Here is a 14,807-nt window from a genome sequence, read left to right as displayed (position 1 = left end):
ATGACTCTGAAGGACATGGGGTTGTGGATGGTATTTTCATCTCTGTGTGAAGAGTCTGACTTTGGAAAAGAAAGAGCACAAGGCTGACACCCGATAATTGACATGGGGTCAGAGAACAGGATTTGGGGGAGGGCTTGTGACTTATAACAAAAGATTTATGGACCTCTGGTAAATTATATGGTAACTAAAAAAACCAGCATCATGTACTTCCCACAATTTTCAAGGAAAGAGAAGTGTCCAAATAAAGCTGCCTAAATATGTATTACAGGGACTTCCTTGGTGGTCCAGTGGCTAGGACTCTGGGCTCCCAATGCAGGGGGCCAGGGTTCAATCCCTGTCAAGGAACTAGATCCTACCTGCCGCAACTAAGAGTTCACATGCCTCAACTAAAGATCCCAGCCTGTGCGCCGCAATTAAGACCTGTGTGTGTGTGTGTGTGTGTGTGTGTGTGTGTGTGTGTGTGTTCAGTCACTCAGTCGTGTCTGACTCTTTGTGACCCATAGACTGTAGCCCACCAGGCTTCTCTACCCACTGAGTTTTCCAGGCAAGAATTCTGGAGTGGGTTGCCCTTTTCTTCTCCAGGAGATCTTCCCAACCCAAGGATCAAACCTGCGTCTCTTATGTCTCCTGCATTGGCAGGCAAATTCTTTACCACTGGACCACCTGGGAAGCCAAACTAAGACTTGGGAGAACCAAATAAGTAAATCAATATTCAAATGGAGACACAGACATACAGAACAGACTTACGGACATGCGGAGAGGGGAGGAGAGAATGAGATGTATGGAGAGAGTAACATGGAAGCTTACATTACCATATGTAAAATAGATAACCAATGGGAATTTGCTGTATGTCTCAGGGAACTCAAACAGGGGCTCTGCATCAATCTAGAGGAGTGGGATGGGGAGGGAGATGGGAGGGAGGTTCAAGAGGGAGGGGATATATGTACACCTATGGCTGATTCATGTTGAGGTTTGATGGAAAACAAAATTCTTTAAAGCAATTATCTTTAATTTAAAAATAAATAAATTAAAAACAAGCAAACAGGTATTACAGTAGTGGTTTCCTGCATGAATCTGCAGAATGGAGCTGGACCATGATAAAGGATTTCTGGTCTAAAATGAAATATTTTTTCAATACTTTTTAATTCTGAAATTATATCCTTTCTAACCCTACAAAGATTAAGCTATGTTCTTTTATGAAAAAATGGTGACATTCTAAGATTGTTTGGAATAAGAGGGAATATCATTTCTTTTTTATCAATTTCAAGGGATTTTCCTCTGTAATTAGTTAACTTTAATAAAATCCTAAAGCCTGGAAGTGCTGCATCAGAGAAGACCAGAATGGGAAAGGAACTTGAATCTTTTCACAAGAAGACAAATAGTTGATGTAGAACTCATGACTGGAGGATGCCCATGGAAAGATAACAGTGTTCAGAGGAAGCAGATCTAATTAAAGATTCAACAGTTAGTGTACAAGTCCAAAAGGAAATCACAAAACTGTAAGTGAAAGCATTTGGATGACAGGAAAATAACACCTGGCAGGAGTTACAGAATAGATGTTAGGATTAAAGGAAGACATGGAGGGATGATGCTTTTTAAATTCAGGTTGCAAAACTGTTCCAAGGCAAGATACCAAGGTGCCAGAGGTCCCAGAATCAGGGCATCAACTCCAAGTCTCCCTCTGCTGGAAGCAGAGCACCTAGTATATTCTTGCCCTATTGACAGTTTCACTTACTAGAATTTTTTTACATTGAATTATAATTGATATATTATACTAGTTTCAGGTATATGACATAGTGATTGATATTTTTATACATTATATAATGATCACCATGATAAGCCTAGTAACCATCTGTCACCAACACAGTTATTACAATATGATTGACACTAGCCCCTGAGCTGTACATTACACCCCATGACTTGTTTATTTTATAACTAGGAGCCTGTACCTCTTCATCCCATTCACCCATTTCACCTGCTCCCTCAGCCCTGTCCCCTCTGGCTACCACTCCTTTGTCCTCTGTGTCTATGAGTCTGTTTCTATTTTGTTTTTGTCACTTCCTGGAATGTCGAAGAAAGATGGTCAGACATAACTTTTACAGATTTCAAGTCAGATTTCAAAATGTTCCAAGAAAAATTACCTGAGGGGCTCAAAGGGGACAGCTAGTTCTCCCGTGTGAAGCTCCAGTATTTTGTTTCCCCCAAAGGATCCTGCTGAGGAAAAAAAAGAGCCTTCACCAATTACAAAACTGCACTGGTTGTTCTCTGATGTGATCAAACTATGAGCAGGGACAAATGACAAGTCTCTTACACTAAAAAATGAACCAAACAAGTAAAGCAAGGACGCAGTTCATGTGAAAATGTTAAACCAATATGAAGGTTTTAGTGGACTGAAAGGTCAGTTTGAAGTGGTAAAGGATGAGGCTGCCAAAAAAACTAATGCAATGTTAGGGCTCATTCCTTGCATTCCTAGGTAGATGTGATGGTTCCACTGGACTCTGACCTGAGCAGAAGTTCAGTTCTGGGAAATTTTTCCTTTTTTGTGTGAACAGAAAATTTTCATTTTAAAGAAATAAGGAGAAGCAGGACTTTAAAAAAATCATTCAGGGCTTCCCTGGTGGTCCAGTGGATAGGATTCTGCCTGCCAATACAGGGGACATCAGTTAGATCCGTGGTCCGGGAAGATTCCACGTGCCTTGGAGCAACTAAGCCTGTGAGCAGCAACTACTGTACTGAAGCCCGTGCACATAAAAGCAGAGTAACGCAACAAGAGAAGCCACCACAACGAGAAGCCCACGAACCGCAACTAGAGAGTAGCCCCCACTCGCCACGACTAGAGAAAGCTCAAGAGCAGCTGCAAAGACCCAGTGCAGCCAAAAATAAATAAATACATTAATTAATTAAAATATTTTCTAGGCAACATAATTCTCCTATAAGAAAAGGGGGGGATGAGAGAGTCATTTCCTAGGCAGGTTGATAGGGAGTCTAGGCGTCCCCAAGGAGAGAGGGGTCTGGAATTATCAAGGAGGAAGAAAGGACAAACTTTTTTTTTCCTTCTCTACATTCCTTAGGATTATATAACAATAATGTATCCTGCCTAAGGACAGTCTTTAGATTCAACCTTCGGTTATCTTAAAATGTAAATTATGGGAGTAGACCTGGTCTTTACAAGGATGTATCTTTCCTAAGGACAGTGTTATCTTAAAATGTAAATTATGGGAGTAGGTCTGATGAGGTCTTTACAACCTCCAGACATTCTTTGGATTATATAACTTCATTGTTAACACTAGCAAGCGGGTACTCTTTCTGCCCTCTTCTGATGCCTATGTCAGAAGCTTTCTCTATCTCCTTTATACTTTAATAAAACTTTATTACACACACACACAAAAAAAAATTTCTAAATCATCCATAATTACACTATCTAGAAATAACCACATTAAATATTTTAAACATTCTTTAAAATATTCTTTCTTTTAAAGGTTGTTCCCTGCCCCCTTCCCTCCTGTTTCACTTGTAGAACATGCACAATATAAAAGAAAGAAAAGAATACATATATACATATATTCTTTCTATATCAGTAAATATAGAATATAAAAATGCAGCCACCCTGTAATAGGGAAGAAACTTTTATATTCTATTACAAGATAATCAGGGCTTCCCTAGTGGCTCAGCAGTCAGAAATCCTGCCTGCAATGCAAGAGATGCAGTTTCAATCGCTGGGTTAGGAAGACTCCCTGGAGAAGAAATGGCAACCCACTCCAGTGATCTTGCCTGGGAAATCCCACGGACAGAGAAGCCTGACAGGCTACAGTTCATGGGGTTGCAAAGGAGTTGGACACAACTTAGTGACTAAACAACAACAAGAACTAAGAGTAGGAATTTATGCTAATAAATTTTAGCACCGTTAACAATATACTAGAAATCTCAGTGTCCATTGTTTATAAATGTGACATCTAAAAGTAAATTATGTAGTTTTGTTGGTATTGACATGCAATGATATTTTAGAATATCAGTTTGCAGACAATTCATATAATGCCATCCCATTTTTGTAAAATAAAAGTTTGTATAAATAAATATGTGCATGTTCTACAAGTGAAACAGGAGGGAAGGGGGCAGGGAACAACCTTTAAAAAAAAGACACAGCAGTAGGGCATGACAAAAACTGGTTAGAACCACCTTTTTTCCTCAGCGCTTGGCGCTGACCAGTTGCTCGCCTCTTTTCCTCCACTGCCTCCCAGTTCTAGATTAGCCATCGCCATGGGTTTTGAAAAGCCCTGCTGGCCTCCAGGTGCTCAATGACTACTTGGCGGACAAGAGTTACATGAGGGGTATGTGCCATCACAAGCAGATATGGCAGTATTTGAAGCCATCTCTGGCCCACCACCTGCCGACTTATGTCATGCCCTGCATTGGTATAATCACATCAAATCTTATGAGAAGGAAAAGGCCAGCCTGCCAGGAGTGAAGAAAGCTTTGGGCAAGTATGGCCCTGCCAATGTGGAAGACACCACAGAAAGAGGAGCTACAGATAGTAAAGATGATGATGGCATTGATCTCTTTGGATCTGAGGAGGAGGAGGAAAGTGAAGAAGCCAAGAGCTAAGAGAAGAACGCCTTGCCCAGTATGAGTCAAAGAAAGCCAAAAAACCAGCACTTGTCTCCAAGTCTTCCAACTTATTAGACATGAAACCTTGGGATGATGAGACTGATATGGCAAAACTAGAGGAATGCGTCAGAAGCATTCAAGCAGACGGCTTGGTCTGGGGCTCTTCTAAACTAGTTCCGGTTGGGTATGGCATTAAAAAACTTCAAATACAATGTGTAGTTGAAGATAACAAACTTGGAACAGACATGCTGGAGGAGCAGATCACCGCTTTTGACGAGTATGTACAGTCTATGGACGTGGCTGCATTCAACAAGATCTAAAATCCATCATGGATCAGTTCCCTTAAAAGTTTGAAAGACAAAAAAAACCCCACAAAACTGGTTAGAACCAACGCAGCTCAAGATGGCAGAAGATTTGACTTCCAGTGGACCTTGAGACTCATTATACATTCATTATAATTCATTAGCATGCTAAATGACACACCCACCAGTGTCATGACAGTTCTGAGGCCAATCATGAAAGTCCAAAAAGTGGGCAGTGGCCTAATTCCTGGAAATCTCCCACTTATTAGCCTATGAAATTACCCAACCCATAAAAACTTGTGGGGAGCCGCGTTAGGCATTACTGACAAAATGGAGGCACAGCCCCAACCCCCTCTCCTCATCTCGCAGGCACGGCCCCGGGATGAAGGAGTTAGGCCTTGTGATTCTGACTTGTTCTTTCCTTTCTTCAGTTGAGTTGGCTGGAAAGAATGTTAAGGTGCTTGAGAGAAGCATGAGAAAGCACAAAGCCTTCTACAGTTGTGCCCAGAAAATAATCTATAAAATAACCATTGACATTTGTTCAAGGATCTTTACAAAGAATGTCCCAGGATGAGCATGTAGGCTGCAGCTTGAGGCCATGGGAAGGATTGTTATCTGAGACCTGTTTGTGAGGGAAATATTTATGGCAAAAGAAGATTGCTGAGTTTCAGTTCAGTTCAGTTCAGTTTAGTCGCTCAGTCATGTCCGACTCTTTGCAACCCCATGAATCGCAGCATGCCAGGCCTCCCTGTCCATCACCAACTCCCGGAGTTCACTCAGACTCACGTCCAGTGATACCATCCAGCCATCTCATCCTCTGTCATCCCCTTTTCCTCCTGCCCCAAATCCCTCCCAGCAACAGAGTCTTTTCCAATGAGTCAACTCTTCACATGAGGTAACCAAAGTACTGGAGTTTCAGCTTTAGCATCATTCCTTCCAAAGAAATCTCAGGACTGATCTCCCTCAGAATGGACTGGTTGGATCTCCTTGCAGTCCAAGGGACTCTCAAGAGTCTTCTCCAACACCACAGTTCAAAAGCATCAATTCTTCGGCACTCAGCTTTCTTCACAGTCCAACTCTCACATCCATACATGACCACTGGAAAAACCATAGCTTTGACTAGATGGACCTTTGTTGGCAAAGTAATGTCTCTGCTTTTGAATATGCTATCTAGGTTGGTCATAACTTTCCTTCCAAGGAGTAAGCGTCTTTTAATTTCATGGCTGCAGTCACCATCTGCAGTGATTTTGGAGCCCAAAAAAATTAAGTCTGACTCTGTTTCCACTGTTTCCCCATCTATTTCCCATGAAGTGATGGGACCGGATGCCATGATCTTTGTTTTCTGAATGTTGAGCTTTAAGCCAACTTTTCACTCTCCTCTTTCATTTTCATCAAGAGGCTTTTTAGTTCCTCTTCACTTTCTGCCATAAGGGTGGTGTCATTTGCATATCAGAGGTTATTGATATTTCTCCCGGCAATCTTGATTCCAGCTTGTGCTTCTTCCAGCCCAGAGTTTCTCTGCATAGAAGTATGTACTCTGCATAGAAGTTAAATAAGCAGGGTGACAATATACAGCCCTGAGGTACTCCTTTTTCTATTTGGAACCAGTCTGTTGTTCCATGTCCAGTTCTAACTGTTGCTTCCTGACCTGCATATAGGTTTCTCAAGAGGCAGGTCAGGTGGTCTGGTATTCCCATCTCTTTCAGAATTTTCCAGTTTATTGTGATCCACACAGTCAAAGGCTTTGGCATAGTCAATAAAGCAGAAATAGATGTTTTTCTGGAACTCTCTTGCTTTTTCAATGATCCAGAGGATGTTGGCAATTTGATCTCTAGTTCCTCTGCCTTTTTTAAAACCAGCTTGAACATCTGGAAGTTCACGGTTCACATATTGCTAAAGCCTGGCTTGGAGAATTTTGAGCATTACTTTACTAGCATGTGAGATGAGTGCAATTGTGCAGTAGTTTGAGCATTCTTTGGCATTGCTGAGTTTAGGGCTTAGGAATAATTAAGAATAGCTAGAAGCCTTATTTAGGAGATAGTGATCTTAAGATGCTAGGGGCAAACAGGATTTAGAAAGAAAAGAAATAAACTGAGGAATGTAGCATGAGTTACAATGTAATCACAAGTTAAGAACAGTAAATTTGGGTGAAAGTGAAGTCACTCAGTCGTGTCCGACTCTTTGCGACCCCATGGACTGTAGCCTACCAGGCTCCTCCCTCCATGGGATTCTCCAGGCAAGAGTACTGGAGTGGGTTGCCATTTCCTTCTCCAGGGGATCTTCCCGACCCAGGGACAGAATCCAGGTCTCCCGCATTCCAGGCAGACGCTTTAACCTCTAAGCCACCAGGGAAGCCCCAAATCTGGGTGGGGGAAACTAAAAACGTCAGACCTCTGACCTAATGCTTTTTGTCAAAGTATAAAAGAGAAGCTGAAGCTTGAAATAAACATGTAGTTCCGTACAATGAGTCAGAGACTACATCATTGTCCACCAACACCCTCACCCCTTCAGGCTGATTCCCTGGCTGCTGGAGCTGGACTCCAGCAAAAACTAACCACCCCATATTTTAGGCCCCATATTTTAGGGCCTCTCACCTTCTGACAGTCCACAACCTGTCTGTGGAATGTGCTTCTCCTAAGTCCACTCCTTACCTATCACTGTCTCTAACTGAATTCTTTCTGTGACAAGACATCAAGAACCTAAGCTTTATTAAGTCCTAAGACCAAGTGTATAATCTCAGTTAAAAGATGTGGGTTCAAGACCCATCTGAGGTGCATGGTCTCAAAAGCACAAATTGCTTAATTAATAATGTTTGCTACTGGAGAGTAAAATTGGCTGATAAAATTCTCATGGTTTATTTTATGGTTTATTTTCGGTACTGGCTGAAATTTTACAATGAATGTGTATTTTTATAGTTAAAAATTAAAGATCAGAAACAAAAAAGCTCTCCAGTCAAAGGTGATCCTCATTTTGATTTATATTCATCTGTCACTATCAGACGGGAATCAGGTGTGCCCACTTTGATTCCTACCTAGCCCAGCACAGGCATTTACCTAATAGTTGACAAAGCTTGGAGAAGCAAAAAGCATTGCAGGAATGGACTCCCAGAGGGCTGGGTAAGGTCAAATAGAAGTAAAGTAAGAGGCTGTGAGGTAAAATTCATATGTTATAGCAAGACAAGATAAATTTAAACAGAAAAATTTCTTCTCTGCCCTTTAGCCTCCTCTCTTCCCCACTGTGCATTGTGTATCTGAATTATGCATCAACCAAACCTCCCCAGTTGGCAAGAATACCTGCTCAAACATAAAAAGCAACATTCTCTTAGAATCAACAGGACAACTTAAAGGTAGCATTTCTGGACTTCCCTGGTTGTCCAGTGGTTAAGACTCTGGGTTCCCAATGCAGGGGACATGGGTTCTATCCCTGATCAGGGAAGATCCCACTTGCCACTTAGGGAGGCCACACCCTCAAAAGATAACATTTCTTTTTGATCTTATAAGGTGTAACTTGATCTACCATGATGAAGTGTGTGTGTGTGTGTGTGTGTGTGTGTGTGTGTTAGTCGCTCAGTCGTGTCAAATTCTCTGTGACCCAATGGACTGTAGCTTGCCAGACTCCTCTGTCCATGGGATTTCCCAGGCAAGAATACTGGAGTGGGTTGCCATTCCTTTCTCCAGGGGATCTTACCAACCCAGGAAGTGAACCTAGGTCTCCCACATTGCAGGAAGATTCTTTGTCATTTGAGCCACCAGGGAAGCCCATAATGAAGTTTAGATCTGGATTACATAAACTGTCAATAATATGTCATTTGATATACAACCCTTTGTCGTATGTCATATGTCAAGAAACTCATAAAACTGTGTCTTGACTTCTTACTGGTTCAACAGTTCTCAGAGCTTTCTGAGATGCTCCTCCTGGGTTATAATCCTCAAAGTCAGCTCAAATAGAAGTTTCCATTTGTTTATTAGATTGACTGATTAATTTTTCATCTACAAGGCTAAATTCTCCCTGCTGAAAATAAGAGAAGAGCTGTCTCTTACCCTTTTCTGAGATATATACTTTAGAAAACTTGTGAGTTCTGCCTGTTCTTTGAAATGTACATAAATATTAAAGTATGTTTATGTACATAAATCTTAAATGTACATAAATCTTTAGTTTTAATTTTTAAATCAGCCTCTGGCCAGCTTTGTGACCCAGCAAGTCTTTCTTCAGGACCTTGGAACCATCTCTTTGAAGTAGAATCAAGAAAGATGTCACCCTTCCTCCCAGTCTCCATGGGAGAATAGGAACCTAGCTTGGAGGACGCCTCACTCTCAAACTACCTTTGGTCATAAAGATATGAGAAGTTTATTTTTCCTCTGGATAAAGCTAATTAGCTAACAGATGGCTATGCAATTACCAGATGAAGTTAGGATATTACCTGTGACAAATGTAAGAGGTCTTGACCACACCATTTGTCACCATTTGCGTTCTAGTTCCCTGACCAGTGATTGAATCTGGGCCCCCTGCCTCAGAAGCACAGAGTCTTAACCACTGGACCACCAGGGAAGTCCATAGCCCCTATTCTCATTTGAGTGGCCTTTGCTTCCACAGCACTCGACAGAGTTGCCTTAGGTGTGTGTTCCATGAAAAGCACAGGTGTTAATTCAGGCAAGGTGGATACTGCAGTGCTAGAGGTCAGGGAGGACAGGAATGTAAACCCTCGTGTTTCTGGTGACATTGAGAAAAGTCTGGCTTGAACTAACCTGAACCATAGACCTACATGGTGCCAGTCACATATCTCAGGCAGTGTTTGGGCACCAAGAATTCAAAAAGTTTAGTTAGAAATAGGCATCTTTCTAATTCCTCAGAAAGGGGGAAGGGCTACACTTGGTGCAGAGAGAGAGCTTTAGTCAAACTGTTTTTTAGTCATGAGAAATAATGACCTTCTCAAAAGTGCTCAATAAAGAGGGGTTTGATATATGAGTACTGGCAACTTCATCAAATCCAGGAATAGGAAATAAAGCTGTCACTGTCTTGACCTGGGAAGTCATTACAGAGGAGGGCCCTTCACTCTTATGTCTCTGCAACTGAGTTGACTCTCATCCATCTCTTCTCTATTTTCTATTTTCTCTATTATTCTCTATGATGGGCAGACTGGGCTCCTCATTATTCATCAGCTTGTTGCAATAACTTATAATGGAAAGTGTCTGAAAAAGAATATATATTCATATATACACATATGTGAATATACATAGCTGAATATGTATAACTGAATCACTTTGGTGTACACCTGAAACTAACATAAATTGTAAATCAACTACACTTCAATCACAAAAAAAAAAGAAGAGATGGAAGGACCCCTGCCCCCACCAAAGTAATTACTCATCAGCTTGTACCTGCCCCAAATGGCCACTCCAGGCACCAAGTCTCCTTGAGCTTCCAGAAAGAACATCACCATTGTCTGGTAGAATCACTACATCTCTTAGTTCAAACTCTCAAAAAAGAGACATTTGTTTGTATAATTTATCTGTCCTAAAGCCACACAGGTCATAGATCTGTGTGATCTATGAGCCCAAAAAAATAAAGTCTGACACTGTTTCCCCATCTATTTCCCATGAAGTGATGGGACCAGATGCCATGATCTTCGTTTTCTGAATGTTGAGCTTTAAGCCAACTTTTTCACTCTCCACTTTCACTTTCATCAAGAGGCTTTTTAGTTCCTCTTCACTTTCTGCCATAAGGGTGGTGTCATTTGCATATCTGAGGTTATTGATATTTCTCCCAGCAATCCTGATTCCAGCTTGTGCTTCTTCCAGCCCAGCATTTCTCATGATGTACTCTGCATAGAAGTTAAATAAGCAGGGTGACAATACACAGCCTTGACGTACTCCTTTTCCTATTTGGAACCAGTCTGTTGTTCCATGTCCCGTTCTAACTGTTGCTTCCTGACCTGCAAATAGGTTTCTCAAGAGGCAGGTCAGGTGGCCTGGTATTCCCATCTCTTGAAGAATTTTCCACAGTGTATTGTGACCCACACAGTCAAAGGCTTTGGCATAGTCAGTAAAGCAGAAATAGATGTTTTCCTGGAACTCTCTTGCTTTTTCGATGATCCAGTGGATGTCGGCAATTTGATCTCTGGTTCCTCTGCCTTTTCGAAAACCAGCTTGAACATCAAGAAGTTCACAGTTCACGTATTATTGAAGCCTGGCTTGGAGAATTTTGAGCATGAGCATTACTTCACTAGCGTGTGAGATGAGTGCAATTGTGCGGTAGTTTGAGCATTCTTTAGCATTGCCTTTCTTTGGGATTGGAATGAAAACTGACCTTTTCCAGTCCTGTGGCCACTGCTGAGTTTTCCAAATTTGCTGCCATATTGAGTGCAGCACTTTCACAGCATCATCTTTCAGGATTTGAACTAGCTCAACTGGAATTCCATCACCTCCACTAGCTTTGTTCATAGTGATGCTTTCTAAGGCCCACTTGACTTCACATTCCAGGATGCCTGGCTCTAGGTGAGTGATCACACCATCGTGATTATCTTGGTCATGAAGCTCTTTTTTGTACAGTTCTTCTGTGTATTCTTGCCACCTCTTCTTAATATCTTCTGCTTCTGTTAGGTCCATACCATTTCTGTTCTTTATTGAGCCCATCTTTGCATGAAATGTTCCCTTGGTATCTCTAATTTTCTTGAAGAGATCTCTAGTCTTTCCCATTCTGTTGTTTCCCTCTATTTCTTTCCATTGATCGCTGAGAAAGGCTTTCTTATCTCTTCTTGCTATTCTTTGGAAGTCTGCATTCAGATGCTTATATCTTTCCTTTTCTTCTTTGCTTTTTGCTTCTCTTCTTTTCACAGCTATCTGTAAGGCCTCCCCAGACGGCCATTTTGCCTTTTTGCATTTCTTTTCCATGGGGATGGTCTTGATCCCTGTCTCCTGTACAATGTCACGAACCTCAGTCCGTAGTTCATCAGGCACTCTATCTATCAGATCTAGTCCCTTAAATCTATTTCTCACTTCCACTGTAGAATCATAAGGGATTTGATTTAGGTCATACCTGAATGGTCTAGTGGTTTTCCCTACTTTCTTCAATTTAAGTCTGAATTTGGCAATAAGGAGCTCATGATCTGAGCCACAGTCAGCTCCTGGTCTTGTTTTTGCTGACTGTATAGAGCTTCTCCATCTTTGGCTGCAAAGGATATAATCAATCTGATTTGGTTGTTGACCATCTGGTGATGTCCAGATACTATTCTTATACCCCTTATATCGGTAAAGAGTCTGCCTGCAATGCAGGAGACCCGGGTTCAATCCCTGGGTCAGGAAGATCCCCTGGAGAAGGAAATGGCAACCCACTCCAGTATCCTTGCCTGGAGAATCCCTTGGACAGAGGAGCCTGGTGGGCTATATATAGTCCATGGGGTCACAAAAAATAGAAATATGATAAAAACAAATGTTGAAGAGATGGTGAATCCATATAAATTCTTTTTTTTAATTTTTAAAAAATGTTATTGAAGGGGACTCCCCTTCAGTAGGAAGGGAAGTGGTCTGGTGGTTAGGAATCCACCTTGCAATGCAGGGGACCTGGGTTCAATCTCTAGTCCTGGAACCCTGTTCAGGGAGCTCAGGGCCCACGTGCCACATGGGCATGGCCAAATTAGTAAAAAGAAAAAGTTTAATGAAGGCAAAAATACATGCATTAGATTGTAATAGGATCTTCTGTGCTTTAGGCAACCCAGAAATTATGCTACCTCTAAGCTCAGATCTGCTCATCCAGGTTTTGCAGACATCTAGAACCTTCTATAGTAATTACCTTGATTGAAAGCCACAGTGCACTCCACATCAGACCAGTAGCACCTAACAGGGGAAATTAACCCCTCCCTGGTGGCTCAAGTGGTAAAGAATCTGCCTGCAATGCAGGAGAGCCCGTTTCCATCCTTGGGTCGGGAAGATCCCCTGGAGAAGGAAATGGCAACCAACTCCAGTATTCCTGCCTGGGAAATCCCATGGACAGAGGAGCCTGGTGGGCTACAGTCCATGGGGTTGCAAAGAGTCTGACACAACTGAGCGACTAACACTTTCATTTTCCACTCATCTGGACTTCTGTCCTGGCTATAAAGTTGTCTCTAATGAGCATGCACACAGTGTAGACAGCTGAAACGTTTAGTCTGTTGGATTTTTATATTCTTTATGAAGTTACAGGGAGTGGCATCCATTCCAATACTGGGCCCATCCATTCCAGTAAGTAGCCGTCAGTCCAGCTGGGCCATCCATTGACCAACTGGCACCTCCCATGCTGTCTATACATTTGACCCGGCTACTGTCTATACATTTGGCCCGGCTAAGGAGTCAGGGGGTAGCCTCAACAGCAAGCTGCTGGATGGTGGTTTGCCCTCTCTGATGCTGCCATCTTCCTTGCTCCCTCTCCAGTCCACCCAAAGCCTATAGCCCACTCCTAGTTGCTTCTTAAGAAAAGGAACACTGCACTCACCTGATGGGCAGCAATTATTATTCTGCTTCTTTCATTTTCTTCTCTTCTGTCCCCTCAACCCAACACAGACCACCTTCCCATCAGTTGTTTTCGGAGACTGCTAAGCCAAGTATCCCTAGGGCTAAATGTCTCCTAGGATTACTGCAGGACAGCTGAATCCTGTCAGGGGAAATATAGCTAATGTACTCAGAAAAATCTGGACATGGAGCCAAAAGACCTGGTTTCAAATTCTACTTCTTACCACCTTTGAGACTGGACAAATCATCTCACCTTTCCAGACATCTGCACATAAATCCTCACATGATAAGCAGGGCTCTTTTCCCTATCTTTTGCACAGCCTGGTTGAGAAGCTCAAAATGGAAAAAAAGATAATTCCCATGAAGTGCCTTAGGAAATCATAAACATACCATAATCAAATGTTGCTGTTCTTTCAAGAAGCTCTACTACCCTGTAATACTGACAAAGAACAATTCCTGTTTTCCTTGTCTTTTTTGCTATTGTTTCAGTTGCTAAGTCATGTCCAACTCTTGGCAACTCCATGAACTGCAGCATGCCAGGTTTTCCTGTCCCTCATGTCCATTGAGTCAGTGATGCTATCTAACCATCTCATCCTCTGCCTCCCTCTTCTTCTCTTGTCCTCAATCTTTCCCAACATCAGGGTCTTTTCCAGTGAGTCGGCTCCTCACATCAGGTGGCCAAAGTATTGGAGTTTCGGCTTCAGTCCTTCCAATGAATATTCAGGGTTGATTTCCTTTAGGATTGACTGGTTTGATCTCCTTGCTGTCCAAGGGACTCTCAAGAGTCTTCTCCAACACCAGATTTCAAAAGTATCAATTCTTCAGTGCTCAACCTTTTTTATGGTCCAACTCTCACATCCATACATGACTACTGGAAAAACCATAGTTTTGACTATATAGACTTTTGTTGGCAATGTAATGTTTCTGGTTTTTAGTATGCTGTCTAGGTTTGTCATAGCTTTTCTTCCAAGGAGCAAGCGTTTTTATGAGATATTAAACATTCCACCTTGAAACACTGTCACTTCTGGCCCTGGAATACATCTCATCAGATCACAGTTCTGCCTTAATCTATTGTATTCTCCTTGGACAGCATATCTGGTTGTCTACAAACAACCAGAATGAAGACAATAGAAGATGGTTCTCTACATGAGAATTTTGCTGAACCCTTCTTGCCTGGGGTTCCTGAAATGAACTGTCCTCCACTGTCTGCATTCTACAGAGGGGGCTCAGCAATACTCACATTAGCCCAAATGAGGCACGCTGGCCAGTTTCCAGCATGTCCTGCCCACAGGGAAGCCCCAGGCTTGGGCACTGTCATGTGGAGGCTTCTATTGCCACAAATAGACTTGCACAATAAAGGCTGAGAGGGACAATACAATGGAAGGGTCTCATGTATGGGTCCCATGGTTGCTTTCAC

The 14,807-nt window shown here is 42.1% G+C and overlaps 1 pseudogene; it reads left to right on the top strand.

Moving 5' to 3' along the window:
* Positions 1–5,291, top strand: LOC129620743 (elongation factor 1-beta-like; annotated as a pseudogene).
* Positions 5,292–14,807: the final 9,516 nt, after the last annotated feature.

Source organism: Bubalus kerabau, chromosome 10 (assembly GCF_029407905.1).
Source record: "Bubalus kerabau isolate K-KA32 ecotype Philippines breed swamp buffalo chromosome 10, PCC_UOA_SB_1v2, whole genome shotgun sequence".
Classification (NCBI taxonomy): Eukaryota; Metazoa; Chordata; class Mammalia; order Artiodactyla; family Bovidae; genus Bubalus; species Bubalus kerabau.
Note: the sequence above shows the minus strand (reverse complement) of the source record. Positions and strands in the feature narration are given on the sequence as shown.